Source organism: Mchenga conophoros, linkage group LG3, assembly GCF_057382185.1.
Source record: "Mchenga conophoros isolate Kocher_MC1m ecotype Shallow Benthic linkage group LG3, M_conophoros_male_GT1.1, whole genome shotgun sequence".
Taxonomy (NCBI): domain Eukaryota; kingdom Metazoa; phylum Chordata; class Actinopteri; order Cichliformes; family Cichlidae; genus Mchenga; species Mchenga conophoros.
The window spans coordinates 1,801,463-1,817,535 of record NC_140528.1 but is presented as its reverse complement, the minus strand read 5'-3'; the positions used below and the strand labels follow the sequence as shown (position 1 = coordinate 1,817,535).

The following is a 16,073-nucleotide window of genomic DNA, read 5'->3' as shown; positions in this document are numbered from 1 at the left end:
AGGAATGCACAGACCTCTACATTGGAGAGACCAAACAGCCACTTCACAAGCGCATGGCACAACACAGAAGAGCCACCTCCACAGGACAAGACTCAGCAGTCCATCTGCATCTTAAGGATAAAGGACACTCTTTCGAGGATGCCAATGTTCACATTTTGGACAGAGAGGACAGATGGTTTGAAAGAGGAGTGAAAGAAGCATCTATGTCCACTGTGAGCGACCATCTTTGAACAGAGGCGGGGTTTACGACACCAACTCTCTGCCATCTATAATCCAGTTTTGAGATCCCTTCCCAGACGCCTTAACGCCCACTCACATCCTGGGCCATCTGACCTCAGGAATTCGCATGATAAGGTGGGGCCAGGTTTCACAATGAACTCACCCGAAACTCTGGCTGATTGGGACCCACACCCAGTTTCCCACCTTGGCTCAGGCGATTAGAGGATCATCAGGGGGTCCTTTTGTCCCTCTGTGGGGGGAAACTCCCACTGGGTTTAAATCTGGGACTCTCCACCATTTGACCTTAGAACTGAAGAAGCTTCTCGGATGAGAGGTGAAACGTCTTCAAGTAACTTAAAGAAGTCCAGACGCTTTTCTTTGCAAGCTCCTTTGACATTTGACCACGAGCAATCTTTTCTGGTTTGACGCCGTCTTTGTAGCCAGAAACCAGCTCTCTCCTCGGCTTCCTCCACTACACGCTTCCCCCACGCCAGTCTCCTCCGTCACTATAAAGGGGAGAGTCATGAGCTCCATCACCCTCACCTGTGCCGTCCAATGTCCCGCCACCAGCCTCCACTGCAGCAGGCCAGAGACCACACCCCTGCCACAATAAGTAAAAGTATATCCTTGCTGTACCCTTAATGCTAAATGTGCTAAATTAACCGCTGCCTTTGCCCCTTTGGGATTATTCTTATGTCACTGGGATGTTGACCTTTGACCTTCACATTAGAGAGATGGGCAGACATAATTAGTGTATGAATTTTAAAGTAACAGGTAATAAAGAGAGTGTAGCAAATGTAGTCAGGTTTATTACTCTGTATCACACATGAGTGCCCGAGGGAGGCGGGGCTGACTGGGGAGACACAGGAAACAGAGAGACAGGGCTGACTCGACATGAAACGATGAAACGTGGGACACGGGAACAGAAACTAAACACAGGCTGAAATGAACACTGAGGGAGGGAGAACTAAGATTACTGAGAGCCTGATAAATAAGAAGAACAAAAACCAAGAAAAACAAGAGTCAAAGAAAACCAAAAACACAAAGCATTGGGCCAGGACCCACTGCTGTGACATTTATATGTGATAAAAACATTAAAAACTGCTCAGATGTTGAAATCTTTCTACGTATACTTTAGGTTCAGCTCTCCAGCCTGGCATTTGGTTAAGCATGATTCAAACATTTGATTTTGTTTAACTGGTTTTAATTATAGTTACTTTTTGTGAACATTTGTTGCAGCATTTAAAAATACATCATTTATTTTCAAACTTTTATTGGATTTAGAGCATCATATTTGACCAACGTAAATGTTTTAATTTCATATAAAATAACTGAAACAGTGAACTAAATATCTGAAATCTTTCCTTCCTTAAAAGTTATAATCCTACTTAAGTTATAGTGCAAACGCTTAAGCAACAAATATACTTGATGCTAATTAATTAATATTTCCCTTTGATGTTGCAACTATGCGGTCACTTCTGTCTTTAAACAAAATAATATTTTCCAGTTACAGAAATCATAAAGTCCAAACTAAAGTGCTACTGTTGCTATATGCATTTTATATAAATCATGGATGATGGTCCTGACATGAAGGAAGAGAAAGTTACAGGTTGCATCCTTTGACTTTGTCTCCGTGCCTTTGGGCCATTTTCAGAAGGACAGATGTTTCTGTTCAATTCTTAAATCAATTTTTTCAAACACAAACACTATTTTAAAGCTTCTAGAGAGTAAAATATTAATGATAATTATAATAACAATAATAAAAACAAAAGCTCTCAGATCCATCAAACCAAGCAGCAGAAAGAACAATAACTGAAGAGAAAACTTTAACCTTGTAGACTTCATTATGTTCCAGCTGCTCTACAGACGCTGTGACCTCGAACTTAAGCAGGTCGTAAAGTATGTGCAGCTCAATAACTTCATAATCAGACCCTGTGGTATTTAGGCAGCAGAACAACTAAGAATAACAACTACAAATAATGTTTTTAGGTTTCTGTTGTACTGCAAGGTTCTGTACAGGAGAACCAAACCAAGAGCAAATATTACGTCTCATTTACACCTGAGCACGAAGAGCCATCATCATTTAGCAAATTGAATCATCTTTGTTTAGATGCAAGAAGAATCATATAGAAATGAAAAAGTAGAAATAGAAATCCAGAGCAAAGATATCCTCTAATTCAGCGTAGCACATGTGCAGCTGCTGCGATTCACGTAAGCATTCGGCTCGTCGCTGTTGCAGATTTTTCTCTCGCTGTTCTGGCTCACAGCGCTGCAAACACAAAAATAAATATCCCCAAAGGTGTGAAAGGGAGCTAATTAGTAAGAGTATTGTTACTCTCCGCAGGAGTAGTCCAGCAGTACAAATCAGTCCAATAACAAGGTGTGTAACATCTAGCAGGGTGACAGAAAAACCCAGGCTAACTTCTAAGGACCTCAACGTCTCTCTCACATTGTGTTTTTTAAACATGCTTCCATTTGTCACTTCAGTCTTTACTCTGAAATACAGGAAGAGAAATCATGGCTGAAACAATTTCTCATGAAACCAGGGGTGTGGTCCAACAGTCAGTTTGGTGAGGAAGGTTCCTAACTGAGAGAAGTGACCCAGAAGTATCTGTGTAGCAGCCACAATGAATCCAGATCATGAGCTTTATTAACTGATCAAAGTCTCTTCTTACATCTTCTGTATCATTCAGTTTGCATTGGTAATGCCCATTATTGTAATGCTTTTTTAAGACCAGCAAAACTTTATTTCACTTTGGGTTAGCTGGGATAAGTGATGGATGGAGGGAATTTTACTTCAGCCACAGAAATCCTAAACAGGAAGGAGGAGCAGAGTTACAGTGGATCACTATCCAGCAGGGAAACAAGGTTTATTTCAATTTCTTGGCCATGAGTGAGATTTACTGAGTGGGCAAATTAGGGAGACGACACCATCAGATCCCGAGCCCTCCATGTGTTAATCAAGAGACGGCTGCTGTGCTACATCCATAAATAATGAATAAATTAGGAGCTAAAGCTGAAAGGACAGTTTATTTGTACCATCTTCACGTGAACACATTCAAGAACATCACAGATGAAGAAACATTAAAAACTTCCACACTACATAAAGCAAGAAAAATAGTTTTTCTTTCAGGTGGTTTCAGAAAAACAGAAACATCAAACATCTCCAAGACTCTCTTTGAAAGAACTAAAAACCTTTGTTCTCATGGTCCAATCATGAGTGAACTCCCCGATGAAGCCTTGTGTGCTAAAACATGTCAGAGTTTTAAAGGTTAAACATGAGTTTCCAAAACGTTTTGCTGGAGAACAATGAACTATTTGACTGAGTTTCAATCATTTACAGACGAGCAAAACCAGGACAGAGAAAAAAGGACAAAACTGACTCAGTAAAACAACAGAAAAGAAGATCCCATGTAGATCTGTATTATGTAGAAGTTCAGCCCAGCAACCAGTTCAGTTCAACACAAGTTTAAATGATTCTATCTGAACTCTGTGGAGCCTGATCTCAAGCTTTTTGAGTCTGACACAGAAACCAGAGGATCTTTCTGTGTCTTCAGATTCACTGTGATCCAGTGATGGGAGTGATTTCAGCCCTGAGTGATCGCGCTGATGTTTGCACAGAGCAGACAATGAGGTGAATGTTTGGGCACATTGGTAACAGTGAAACAGTTTATTAGTAACGTGGGATCGTTTGTGTGCAGAGTATGAACTGAGATTCCTGAAGCTCTTGTCACACTGGTCACAGCTGTAGTTTCCTTCCATGTGTCCACGTTCATGAATGTTACGATTACCTGACTGTGAGAAGCTTCTCTCACAGTGTCTGCACTTGTGTGGTTTCTCTCCTGTGTGGACTCGTTTGTGTGATTTAAGCTGACTTTCAGTGGTGAAGGATGACCCACACTGATCACAGAGGTGCTTTTTAACCCCACTGTGAATCAGTTCATGTTGTTTTAAATCTCTTGGTGTGGTGAAGCTTCTCCCACATTCTTTGCAGTATTTCAGTTTGTCTCCAGTGTGTCTACGTTGATGTGTTTTAAGGGCAGCTTGCCAACTGAAAGTTTTTCCACAGAGGTCACAATGAAAGTCTTTCCCACCACCACAGTGATGACAGGGTTGAGAACTGGATCCATCTGTGTCGCTCTGCTTCTAAACAAAGACACAAAGACAGTGTAAGTCAGTCCTTCAACATTTGTATCCTGAACGTCGCCTGAAATAAAGAGCATCTCTGCAGACGTCCAACTACATTTGACTGTTTCAGTTAACACACTCAGTTTACTGGGCTGCAATAACTACAATACTACCACCATAATACTACAGTAATACTAAAATCATAACTGAAAGGAAAATCTGAATAATCACTCAGAGCTGCTTTTCCATGCAGTAGAATTGCTAACATGCTAACACAGTTTAATGAGCAGAGTTGTTCCAAACAGTCAGGCTAAAATGACAAGATAACAATATAAATACATACCTCACAGTAGCTGCACTTGTAGAGTCTCTTTCTGGTGTGGATCTGTTGGTGTTGTCTCAGGTGATGTGGAGATTTAAAAGTCTTCTCACACAGGTCACATTGATAAGGTCTCTCCTCAGTGTGGGTAAACATGTGCTGTTGTAAGTGTGCGTCTGTTGTAAACTCTTTGCCACACTGTTCACAGCAGTACACATCATGTCTGGTGTGAATGCGTAGGTGTGTATTTCGGTACCCTCTCTGGCTGAAAGTTTTTCCACAGATGTCACAGCTGTATGCCTTAATTCCAGAGTGGGTAACTAGATGCCTCTGTAAGTGGCTACTGTGAGTAAAAGCTCTGCCACACTGATCACAGCTGTACGCTTTAACTCCACTGTGGATGAGTTGGTGTTTTTTTAGGGAACCCTTCAAGGAAAAAGACTTTCCACACAAGTCACAGCTGAACGGTCTCTCTCCAGTGTGGATGACCTGATGCTGTTTTAGTGAAGCCCTCACAGTAAAACCCTTCCCACACTCGTCACAGGTGTGTTTTTTCTCTCCCTTTCTTCTGTGAGGTTTGTCGGCCTCCTGAGAGCGCTGACTTCTGGCTCCATGTTGGTCCTGCAGTGACAGAGATACAAACAGAGGCAGTGAGTGAAATGCAGTCGTGGAACAAACTCAACCTTCAAACTCCATTAACACTAGTTTTAAACCTGAAGGTGGAGCGTGGCACCAAACACCTTAAAGGTCTCTTATCCCCACCTGCTGGTAGTTCTAACACATTACATCCAACCTGCTGTTAAAGATAATTCATGACTGTTCAAACACTAAAATCATGCACACACACACACACACACACACACACACTTTTATAATTTAGATTATTTTGTTGTTTCCTATCACATATTTCTATAATTTGTATAGATTTATACAGAATTATTCAGTGATAATAAATCCTATGTTTGTTTATTCAAAAGGAACCCCGTTAGCTTCCACAACAGATGTTGCTCGTCTTCCGTCAAATACTCACATAAAATATTACACAATAAAGTGGATTCAAGATATCCACATAATTTCACTCTTACATCCACAGTGAGGTTTCACAATTGTTCAAATATAAGCAATCAATAATAATAATAATAATAATATCAATAACATTGAGGCACATTACACAAATTTCAAAAACAAATCATGTCTTACAATACTTACAACAACTAAAAGCTCTGTAAATCGGCTTTTAAGTGTTCATTGAAGTTTTGAATAATTCTCTAATTTTTTAAGGCAACTTATTCCACTTAAAAGTTGCTCTAAATGTAACAGTTTTACAAAACGTTACTTTTAACTCGAGCATTTACTAAATTGCAGCTTGTTGAAAACTGTGTAATATGATGATGTATTTCATCTGGATACTGCAGCTGAGCAGAATAAATGTGGTGTGTTTAACAGAATTGCTTTCTTTAGAACTACAAGTAAGCCATAGAATATTTTAGCCTGTACAGGAAGCCAAGAAAGGTTATTATGCATTTTATCAATATTAGTATAGTATGAACATCTTCACACATCTGGACGCCTTATTCTGGACTAACTGAAGTCTGTTAAGATCTGTCTTATTAGCTGCTGACCAAATGATTGAACAATACTCCAGATGAGACATTACTAGTGCATTAATGACATCTTTCATAATGAAGAAGTGATACACAAAGAGCATTTCATAGCCATAGCTATGCCTTGTCGGCAGAGTTATGTGACATTAGTGATGTTTGTACTTTCAGCGTTAACTTGGTTTTAAAGCCTTTAAAATATACGCCGTTCAATAGTCGACCTTAATCTGACAGAGAATGTGATGATTTGATGGATAATTAAAGTCAGTCATATATCCACAAACACAACAAGCTGAAAGTCAGTGATGCTGCTCGGTTTGCAGTCCTGAACATCACGGCACAAGCAGGATCCACTGCACTGTTAATGTTAGCTGTGTTATATTGCTGCCTCTGTTCGGTGGTGTCGAGCCAAACGCACTTTAACGTGTGTTTGAACGAGCTGACGGTTCACTCGTTAAGCTGAAAGAAAGATGCTTTAATCACAGCAGTCACACATGTGTCCACTGCACCATCTGGAACTCTTCTTGTTTACACTCGTAATAACACAAACACTAAATCCTGCTTCTCTGGTGCTGTTGTGTAGCAGTGTGTACACCTGAGACTGTCACCTGTCTGTCTGTCCTGCACTCTCTCTCTGTTTCTTTCTCTCTGATTGTGGAATAAAAGTATGAACATGTGTTTATAAGTTACACTTGTGTTTGAATCCTACAGCTTATCACACATTTGATTTCCATGTGTGACGACTGCAAGTGTCCAGAGTGAGGACAGACTGAGGGACCCACTGCTGCACATCATCTGTGAGGCTTTGCAGCCCTGATGATCCACCAGGACAAACTCAGCAGTGTGTGAGGAAGAGGAGGAGGAAGAGCCAGCAGCAGCTGACAGATGGAGAGAATAGACAGACTGTTCCCTGTTTGTGAAGGACTGCTAGGAAAGTTTAACATAACTGTCTGTGCTGAATCAGTCTTATTAGGTAATGTTCAAATAATGTGATCATCCCAGTGTTTTCAGTGTGGGAGAAAGTACTCAGGGCCTTCAAGTTACACACTATGAAAGGCAGCAACAAGTTTAATGTTCAGAAACCTAAAGTCTGTATCAGCAGCAGAATGGAGCTAAAAATAAATGTTGGTTTCAGTTCTATGAAGCTTTGAGTCTGTGAAGGTTCTCAGTCATCCAGGTCATCGTAGTCAAAGGAGCTTGCAAAGAAAAGCGTCTGGACTTCTTTAAGTTACTTGAAGACGTTTCACCTCTCATCCGAGAAGCTTCTTCAGTTCTCTCTCTTCACTTGCATACCCACCACGGAGGCCGTGGAGACGGTCAGAAAATGACTACAAGAAGACAGCTCCTTGGAGGACAGGACCAACTTCACAGCCGATCAGATTTGCACCCTGTTAGACCTCTGCCTCACCACTACATATTTCAAATACAACGAAGGCTTTTACAGACAAAAACATGGCTGTGCCATGGGCTCCCCCGTGTCACCTATTGTAGCCAACCTTTACATGGAGGAAGTGGAAAGGAAGGCTCTTGGCTCTTTCAAAGGAAGAGTACCCAGCCACTGGTACAGATATGTGGACGACACCTGGGTCAAAATCAAGACACAAGAAGTGGAATCCTTCACTGCGCACATTAACGCTGTGGATAAAAACATCAAGTTCACCAGGGAAGACACAAAGGACAACTGTTTGCCCTTCCTGGACTGCACTGTGCACATTGAAGAGAACGGCAACCTCAACATCGAAGTTTACCGGAAGCCCACACACACGGACCAGTACCTCCTCTTTGACTCCCATCACCCTCTGGAACACAAACTTGGAGCAATCAGGACCCTACACCACCGGGCAGAACATGTTCCCTCTAAGCCTGAAGGAAAAAAGAAGGAACACACACATGTAAAGGAAGCACTCAAAACGTGCGGCTATCCTAAATGGGCGTTTTTAAAGTCAGCAAAGAGGCACAGAAAAGAAGACCAGACACCAGCGAGGGAGGATAAGAAGGACAGACGCAACAACATTGTCATCCCCTATGTAGCCGGTGTATCAGAGAAACTCAGGAGAGTTTTCTCCAAGCATGACATCCCGGTGCATTTCAGACCCAGCAACACGCTCAGACAAAAACTGGTTCACCCGAAAGATAAAACGCCAAAACACAGACTCAACAATGTGGTGTATGCTGTACAGTGCAGCGAGGAATGCCCAGACCTCTACATTGGAGAGACCAAACAGCCACTTCATAAGCGCATGGCACAACACAGAAGAGCCACCTCCACAGGACAAGACTCAGCAGTCCATCTGCATCTTAAGGATAAAGGACACTCTTTCGAGGATGCCAATGTTCACATTTTGGACAGAGAGGACAGATGGTTTGAAAGCGGAGTGAAAGAAGCCATCTATGTCCACTGTGAGCGACCATCTTTGAACAGAGGCGGGGTTTACGACACCAACTCTCTGCCATCTATAATCCAGTTTTGAGATCCCTCCCAGACGCCTTAACGCCCACTCACATCCTGGGTCATCTGATCTCAGGAATTCGCATGACAAGGTGGGGCCAGGTTTCACAATGAACTCACCCGAAACTCTGGCTGATTGGGACCCACACCCAGTTTCACACCTTGGCTCAGGCGATTAGAGGATCATCAGGGGGTCCTTTTGTCCCTCTGTGGGGGGTCACTCCCACTAGGTTTATATCTGGGACTCTCCACCATTTGACCTTAGAACTGAAGAAGCTTCTCGGATGAGAGGTGAAACGTCTTCAAGTAACTTAAAGAAGTCCAGACGCTTTTCTTTGCAAGCTCCTTTGACTATGAAGCTTTGAGTATTTTGGATCAGTAGCTGCTGTGTTTGTTGCATCATATTGCTGTAACTGTTTATATGCTTTATATATTCTGAGCTAAGTTGATCTATAGTGTTACATCATATTCTATAAGGATGTTATGTGTTTGTAGACCTTCTGCCCAGTTTGACCCATTTAGCAGAAGTCAGCCTGTTTAAGGCTCTGATATCTATTCTGTGTGACTTACAGCAGTTATGACATGGTCTGATTTTCTCACCCAATAAAGGAATATTTCATATATTAGTCGACTCTTCATTCTATCAGACACAGTTATCACAGCTCCTACATTTGCTTTTTACACATATATGTAAGCATTGAGCCAAATTTAGTACCAACATACTGAAGTAACAATATTTGTCTCTTATATATGATACATCTGTATACACACTGTCACAGATACTTGTCTGTGAGTGAAGTGATTAATATAATAACTATAATATTGGCCATATTATATTTACATTACCACAGTGAGATGACTTTAGTCTCATGAACAACATCAGCTAATTGTTATTTACAGCTAATCTTAAACGACTGTTCAGCACAGAAATGAAGCCCAACAATCATGTTTCACAGTCCTGTGGTCTCAGCCTCAGATACTCAGCTAATCACACAGAGCTCATGTAGAAACAAACGAACTAAATATGTTCTCCTTCATTTCTGTCAAACAAAGCTGTATGAAACGTTTCCAGCTGTTAGTATCATGGTTGCTAGGCAACCTGGGCAGCGCGACGGAGGCTAGACGTCCCATTTCACGAGCCTACGAGCCTCGCACTTCGGCCTTAGCGGTCTTTGAGTACGCGGCCCTTGAGGACTTTAAAGCTGCAGAACCTGAATCGGGATACAGCCATGATGATCTCCAGCCTCGTGCTCGCCAACATTCTCACCTGAGTTAAGAAGACGATCACTGAAATGGTCTCAGCAGGTCCTTTGATGACAGCAATGAAATGCAGTGGTAAGGCTTTTTGGGGATTAAGTTCGTTTTCATGGCAAAGAAGGACGATGCAGTTCATCTGATCACTCCTCATAACATTCTGGAGTGCAGGCAAAATGCTATTATAAAAACTTAAGCAGCAACTTCTCCAGGTTCCAATATTTATGCAATTCTCAAACCTTTTGGCCACGACTGTATAACCTCTTCTGAAGTTTAGTGGATATTATACATGGTTATGCTCAGGATGTGTCGGCCAGTTTCCACTGGAAACGCCTTTTGGTTAAACTGTCAGCGAGGAATTTGCATTTGCACTGTTACATTTTTATATAACTTTAATGCACATAAACAACAGCTGCTTGTTTCAGTGAAAATACATTGATGGGTTTTTAATAAAGTTGTGCAGCTGTAAAGTATTTTGTCTGCTGTCAATTCTATCGTCAGCTACATCGTTATGGCAAATGTTCAAATGTATATGGTGATAAATATCTTTGGTCATATGGTCCTGCTCTGTCTGTCACCTTCTGTGTTGAGCTCATTGTTTCCTCTGTAGTGGCTGAGCTGAGTCCAAGTAGCTGAAAATGTTCCTCTGCTGCTCCGTCAGACTCTCCTCCTCCTGCTGATCAGCTGGGACACAAAACAGATCTTTGTTAGGCTCCACACTGCACTGAAGAGTCAAAGTGTCTCATATGTTCATCTGACAAGTAAAAGAACACATTTTTGTTTCCCGAGGTGGGCAACTTGTTGGAAACAAACACAAAAGGTTTGAGCACTGATACCTGCCATTGCTGGCATTGAAAGATGCAACGCCAGCAATGTGGATTGTCAAGACTCAAACCAATCATCAAGCAAAGACAACAGGGATCATTTGTTTCTGTTTATTTAGCATTCACAGCATTTGTAGTTGCCTTCTGTGCAGGGGAAGTCCACGCACACTGTGTGGTACCGCCATCCGCAGAAGGTGCATTCAACCTCTGTAAGAGAAACGAGATTGTCTGAGACTGAAATGATATTCACTAAAGAAGTGGTGATTTGTAAAACTTCACATTTTGATCCGGGACGTACTCTGCATGAAAACAAGCGCTCACTCTTCCTGCTCAACAAATGACAAGGGCGGAGCCTTATACCACGTGATACAGAAGCTGTGCCGTGTGATGCTAAAATTAGCAGGGAAACAACAACGGAGAGCACATCAGGGATGACGAGAAAGTGACAGGAGAAAATCCGTCCCGGTCAACCACCCAAACATCAATAACGGGAACCTTATACAGCGCTTCCCTATACACGTCGAACTCCCGCAGGCACAAAGACATTACGGAGGCTATCACTTATCACCTGACCAAAGATATGGCTCCATCAACACTGTGCAAAACGAGGGATTTAGGAAAACGATCAACACCCTAGACAAACGCTACACAGTGCCGTCCCGCAACTATTTTTCTATTGTTGCACTACCTGCTCTGTACACGCAGCGTCGAGCAACGGTGGAGACGGAATTTCAAGCAGGACAACATTTTGCTGCAACAACAAAACGTGAGACATTTGTTGTTTTATGTTTATTTATTGTTATGAGAGAATCATGATCTCAATTCTAAGCCAAAAAATGGTGATTCTCATTTTATGCAAAATCGTGCAGCCCTAACATTAACACAAAACTATTGTTTCACCAGAGAAACACACATGAAGAGAGAGAGAGAGACAATAACAGCTACCAAACAGTCGTCATAATTCGTCACACAATGAGAAAAGGACAAATCAACAAGTAACAATGACTAATTAATATTAAAATCTGTAACATAATGTATTGTTTGGAGTTTAGTCTGATTGGTTCAGGATGAGCTGCCATTATCCAATCACACGTCTGCTTACCTGCATCTTTTCTCTTTTTTCTAACCTGAGCACCTGATGGCTTTGAACTTTTGTTGTCCATCTTCCATTGGTTTGAATTTTGCGCTCCAGTACAAACACAAATCCCCCAACCCGAGGATCAGCACAATTAACCTAACAGACCTACACCTTAGTTCACAGATTCACTTTGTCTAAGGTTGATTTCTGGGATTTCACACAACCCAGGATTCAGATCGTGAATCCATGATGGGCTTGGATTTACATCATTATAAATGAAATGTGCTCTACTTGGAAGCAGCCGGCCCCGCCCCTTTTGACGGGTTGTGTGAGACTTTAAATCATCAAACTGTAAATTATAAATTTAAATTGTTATTGATCCTTTACCCCGAGTCCTAAAGTGTAGATTTATTTTCTTACTCTTCTTATATTTATTGTTTGTTTACTTGCACCGCTGTAACTGCAGCCTCGTCGTCTCGTCTCTCTATATGCTGGACTGTCTGTAGCGGAGATGACAATAAAGTTTACTTTGACTTCAGCAGCGCGCAGGCGCACCGAGGGCTCTCGCGCTCACTTTATAGAATGTAGAAAAAACATGGGTGCAGATTATAAATCTGTATCATAATATCTGTTTGTTGTTTTTATTTTGTTTTGCGAGTTGGTTATTAGATGCCGCTCCAGCCAGCCAGAGACTCCCCGCCGCCCCGCCCTCTCCTCCCTGTGCCGCCAGCAGCAGGCGCACCTCGCAAACGGAGGGCGCCCTTACTCCCAGCAAATGGCTGATAGAAAACCGATCGGTGCCTACGAATTTCCCAATATGCGCTGGCATGACGTCGGGGAAGCATGGGTACGACCGATTCTTTTATTTTTTTCTTGCCCGTGATGCCCCCCCCACCACGATGCATTCTATTGGTTTGCACACTTACACACACCCAGCTGTGGTTTCCTGTTTTGCTGGACTCTGGAGAGCCCCGCCTTTAACGCTCTTCTCTCACAGAGAGCAACAGAAAACTTGGAAAAACTCCAGATTGACTGAACTCAGTTCAAAGTTACCTTGACACCTTTAGATGTGAGACGTAGTGATGGTCCGCTTGAAGCTGACGCTCCGGTGCGTGTGTCAGAAAGATCAACACGCTGCTTCAGAAGCACCGTGTCGAGGCTTGATTCGTTTGGCCAGAGTCACGTGATCAGTGACGTCTGAAGCTTCGTTTAGAACGTACCTCTTTTTAAATCGAACTTTATTGAAACACAATGAGTATACAACATACAAACAGATGAAGTTTACAAAAGAACAGAACATGAACATACAGAACCAGGAGTAAAAAAATGATGATATGAGTAGGCGAAAAAAATCAACATATTGTAACGTGAAGTGGAGATGAAGCCAGCCGCGGAGGTGTGCAGGTGGATAGCGAATGAGCAACAGCTTCTGACTTTCCAAAAAGTACTCATTTATTTACAATATCAAAAATAAAAGTGCTACCTCTACCACACATTACTAAAGAGCACACTAGTTCGCGTACACACGGGAGCATCCATTACAGGAGGAGTGCGAAGAAGAACACAAAGGGGGTGACACCAGTCGTGAGACAGGAGGCGCCGCCATGTGGTGATACACTGCATTACAATAGCAACTGTTACAATATAAATATTGTTCTGAGAGGCTTTTTGTTGGTTGAGTCTGAAATTGATTGTATGTACAATTCATATCCTTATAAAACGGCAGAAATATGGTGTTTTATTAATAAACTTACATTTATGGATATAAAATAGCTAAAAGTATTAACATGCCTCAGAGAAATCACTAATAATCACTAAGGGCTGGACGGATTTGATTTGCATTCTTCAAGAAGAGTGTGGTGTCATCAGCTAGCTGGCTGATGATGAGCTCCTTATCAGCTGTGCTGATTCCTTGTATAACAGGTCAAATCTCGGGGTGGAGTCTTAATCATTTTAATTGAGCTATTGCCATTCGTGTACAAGGTTTTGATAGCTTTACAGAAAAATGCCAAATTTTTCCAAAGAGTGGAAAATAAATTGATGTTCAATTGTATCAAAAGCCTTTTAAAAATCCAGGAAGAGAATGAAGCTATAGTCAGATACCAAATCAGAGTAATCAAGTAGATCTAAAACCAGTCTCATGTTCTTAGAAAGGTGTCTGTTTCTCATAAAGCCTGATTGTGTCTCATCGATAATTGTGTCCAAGAACTCTTTCATTCTGTTAGCAAGTACTACAGCCATAATCTCATAGTCATCATTGAGCAGACAGATGGGTCTCCAATTATCAATAAGAAGTAAGTCTTTGTTTGGCTTTGGAATAAGTGTTATGAGACCCTGAGTAAGAGTAGGAGGGAGGATGTTATTCTCTACACTTCCTATGAAAAGCTGCAGTAAGAACGGAGCCAGGAGATTAGAAAATGATTCATAAAACTCTGCAGTTAAACCATCTGTGCCGGGAGATTTGTTGGCCTTAAGTGCAGAAATAGGATTACAAACGTCCTCCACAGTCAGAGGGCTGTCACAGTGACTTCTATCTTCCACAACAATAGTTTTTAGGTTTTTAATATTATTGAGAAACAGCGTTGAGACATATATATATATATATATATATATATATATATTCTACTTTTCTAAATGATTGACTATTTCAATGGAGAACCTAAATGACACGGACCCGTGTTTGTTATTACATATCTCTATTTTGAATGTGACAAGTCTATCATTGCCTGTTATTCATAGGTATTAACAGAGTTTTTGGCCTTTTTTTCCTCTATAACAGTTAATTGACTCTTTACAGTGGCCTGCTATGGTTAATAATAACATGTTCAGTCATGAGTGAAATCAAAGCTTTTCTTCACTTTAGCATTTAACATTCCCAACAATATAATGTGATACCTTAATTAAAACACAGCTAATAAAACACAATTTTCTTAATGCAAACATCAGTGACTCAACATTAGCAACCAAAGGGTTCAGTCTGCAGCTCACACTCATGTGAAGCTACAGCCTCCCCCTTTAGTCTCTGTCATCCTTCTGCTCCTGCACAAACAAAGCAAGACAAAACCTCCACCCTTCTTCTACAGGCTGGGTGAATTGTTGTGGACATTCACTAATCCTAAAGTCGGCACCGTTTTTGTCTCAGTATCAAGTCAGTTAAACTTTTAGTCGTCAGTCCATCACAGTCCAGTCACATGCATACATCCACACACATTCATACCAGATATTGCTGATAATGGAGTCTCACGCGCAGCCTATTCGAGCCTCCATCACCAGCAAGATGACGTCATCATTTTAAAGGAAAACAGCTCCTTGTTTTTGGACTGGATTGACTCGCTGCAATCCTTTTAGGCTCAGGACTTCTCATGTGATCAATGTCACATATAAGTGAATTTCTCCCAAGCCCATTATAATCATGGAGAAAAACACTTTGCCACTGTTTCCAGTAAGAATATTTTATAGCGCTTTAAAGTTCAACCTCTCAGGTCTGGATTAAAGAGCTGATTTGTTAAATCGGGAACTCACAAAATACCAAAATATCACCACCGGTGGATCACACCTCTCAGATGTTCTTATCTCAGTGCACTGTAACAAAAGCACAAACAAACGCAACCAATAAAATACTAATAAAGTAACAAATACTGGGGCCCATTGCAAACATGTCCAAGCATAAAACCATCTTTCTCTCTCTTAGAGAAAGAAAACAATCCAAACCTCACTGATAAAATCAACCTAGTGTCAAGCAAAACCCAAAAATCAACCAAAACTTCACCAGAAAGTTTTCCTCCCTCCCGGGACAATATTGTGCAGGAATACAGGCACCGTAACTCCTTTTGCACTGACAAAAACATGTTGGATTGACTTGATTCAATAGTGGACACTGGTTGCACACAAAGGTTTTGCTTTGGCAGAAACTTAAACAACTGAGTTAAATCAACACAACCTTTTCATATTCAGTAAAGCTGCATGTTGTGTTCATAAAACACGATTGAAACATGTTCAGATGGAGTAAGTTGAGCTCCTGGAACATTTTAATCCTTCAATTTAAATTGAATGGGTCTACAACAACCACCATCCTCCTATCTCTATCCTGGTTGCAGCAGGGCTGGGAAATAACCCTGAAGTGATAGGTTACCAGGCAGGGTACACCCTGGACAGCTCACCAGTCTATCAGATAGAAACACACAGCCGTTTACATTCATGG

At 41.5% G+C, this 16,073-nt stretch overlaps 1 long non-coding RNA gene across 1 annotated transcript; it reads right to left on the bottom strand.

Moving 5' to 3' along the window:
- Positions 1-5,160: 5,160 nt before the first annotated feature.
- LOC146576955 (uncharacterized) lies at positions 5,161-13,758 on the bottom strand. The gene is made up of 3 exons (XR_014891398.1): positions 12,926-13,758; positions 10,549-10,654; positions 5,161-5,287 (listed from the first exon to the last, which is right to left on the bottom strand). It is a non-coding gene; the product is annotated as an uncharacterized LOC146576955 (long non-coding RNA).
- Positions 13,759-16,073: the final 2,315 nt, after the last annotated feature.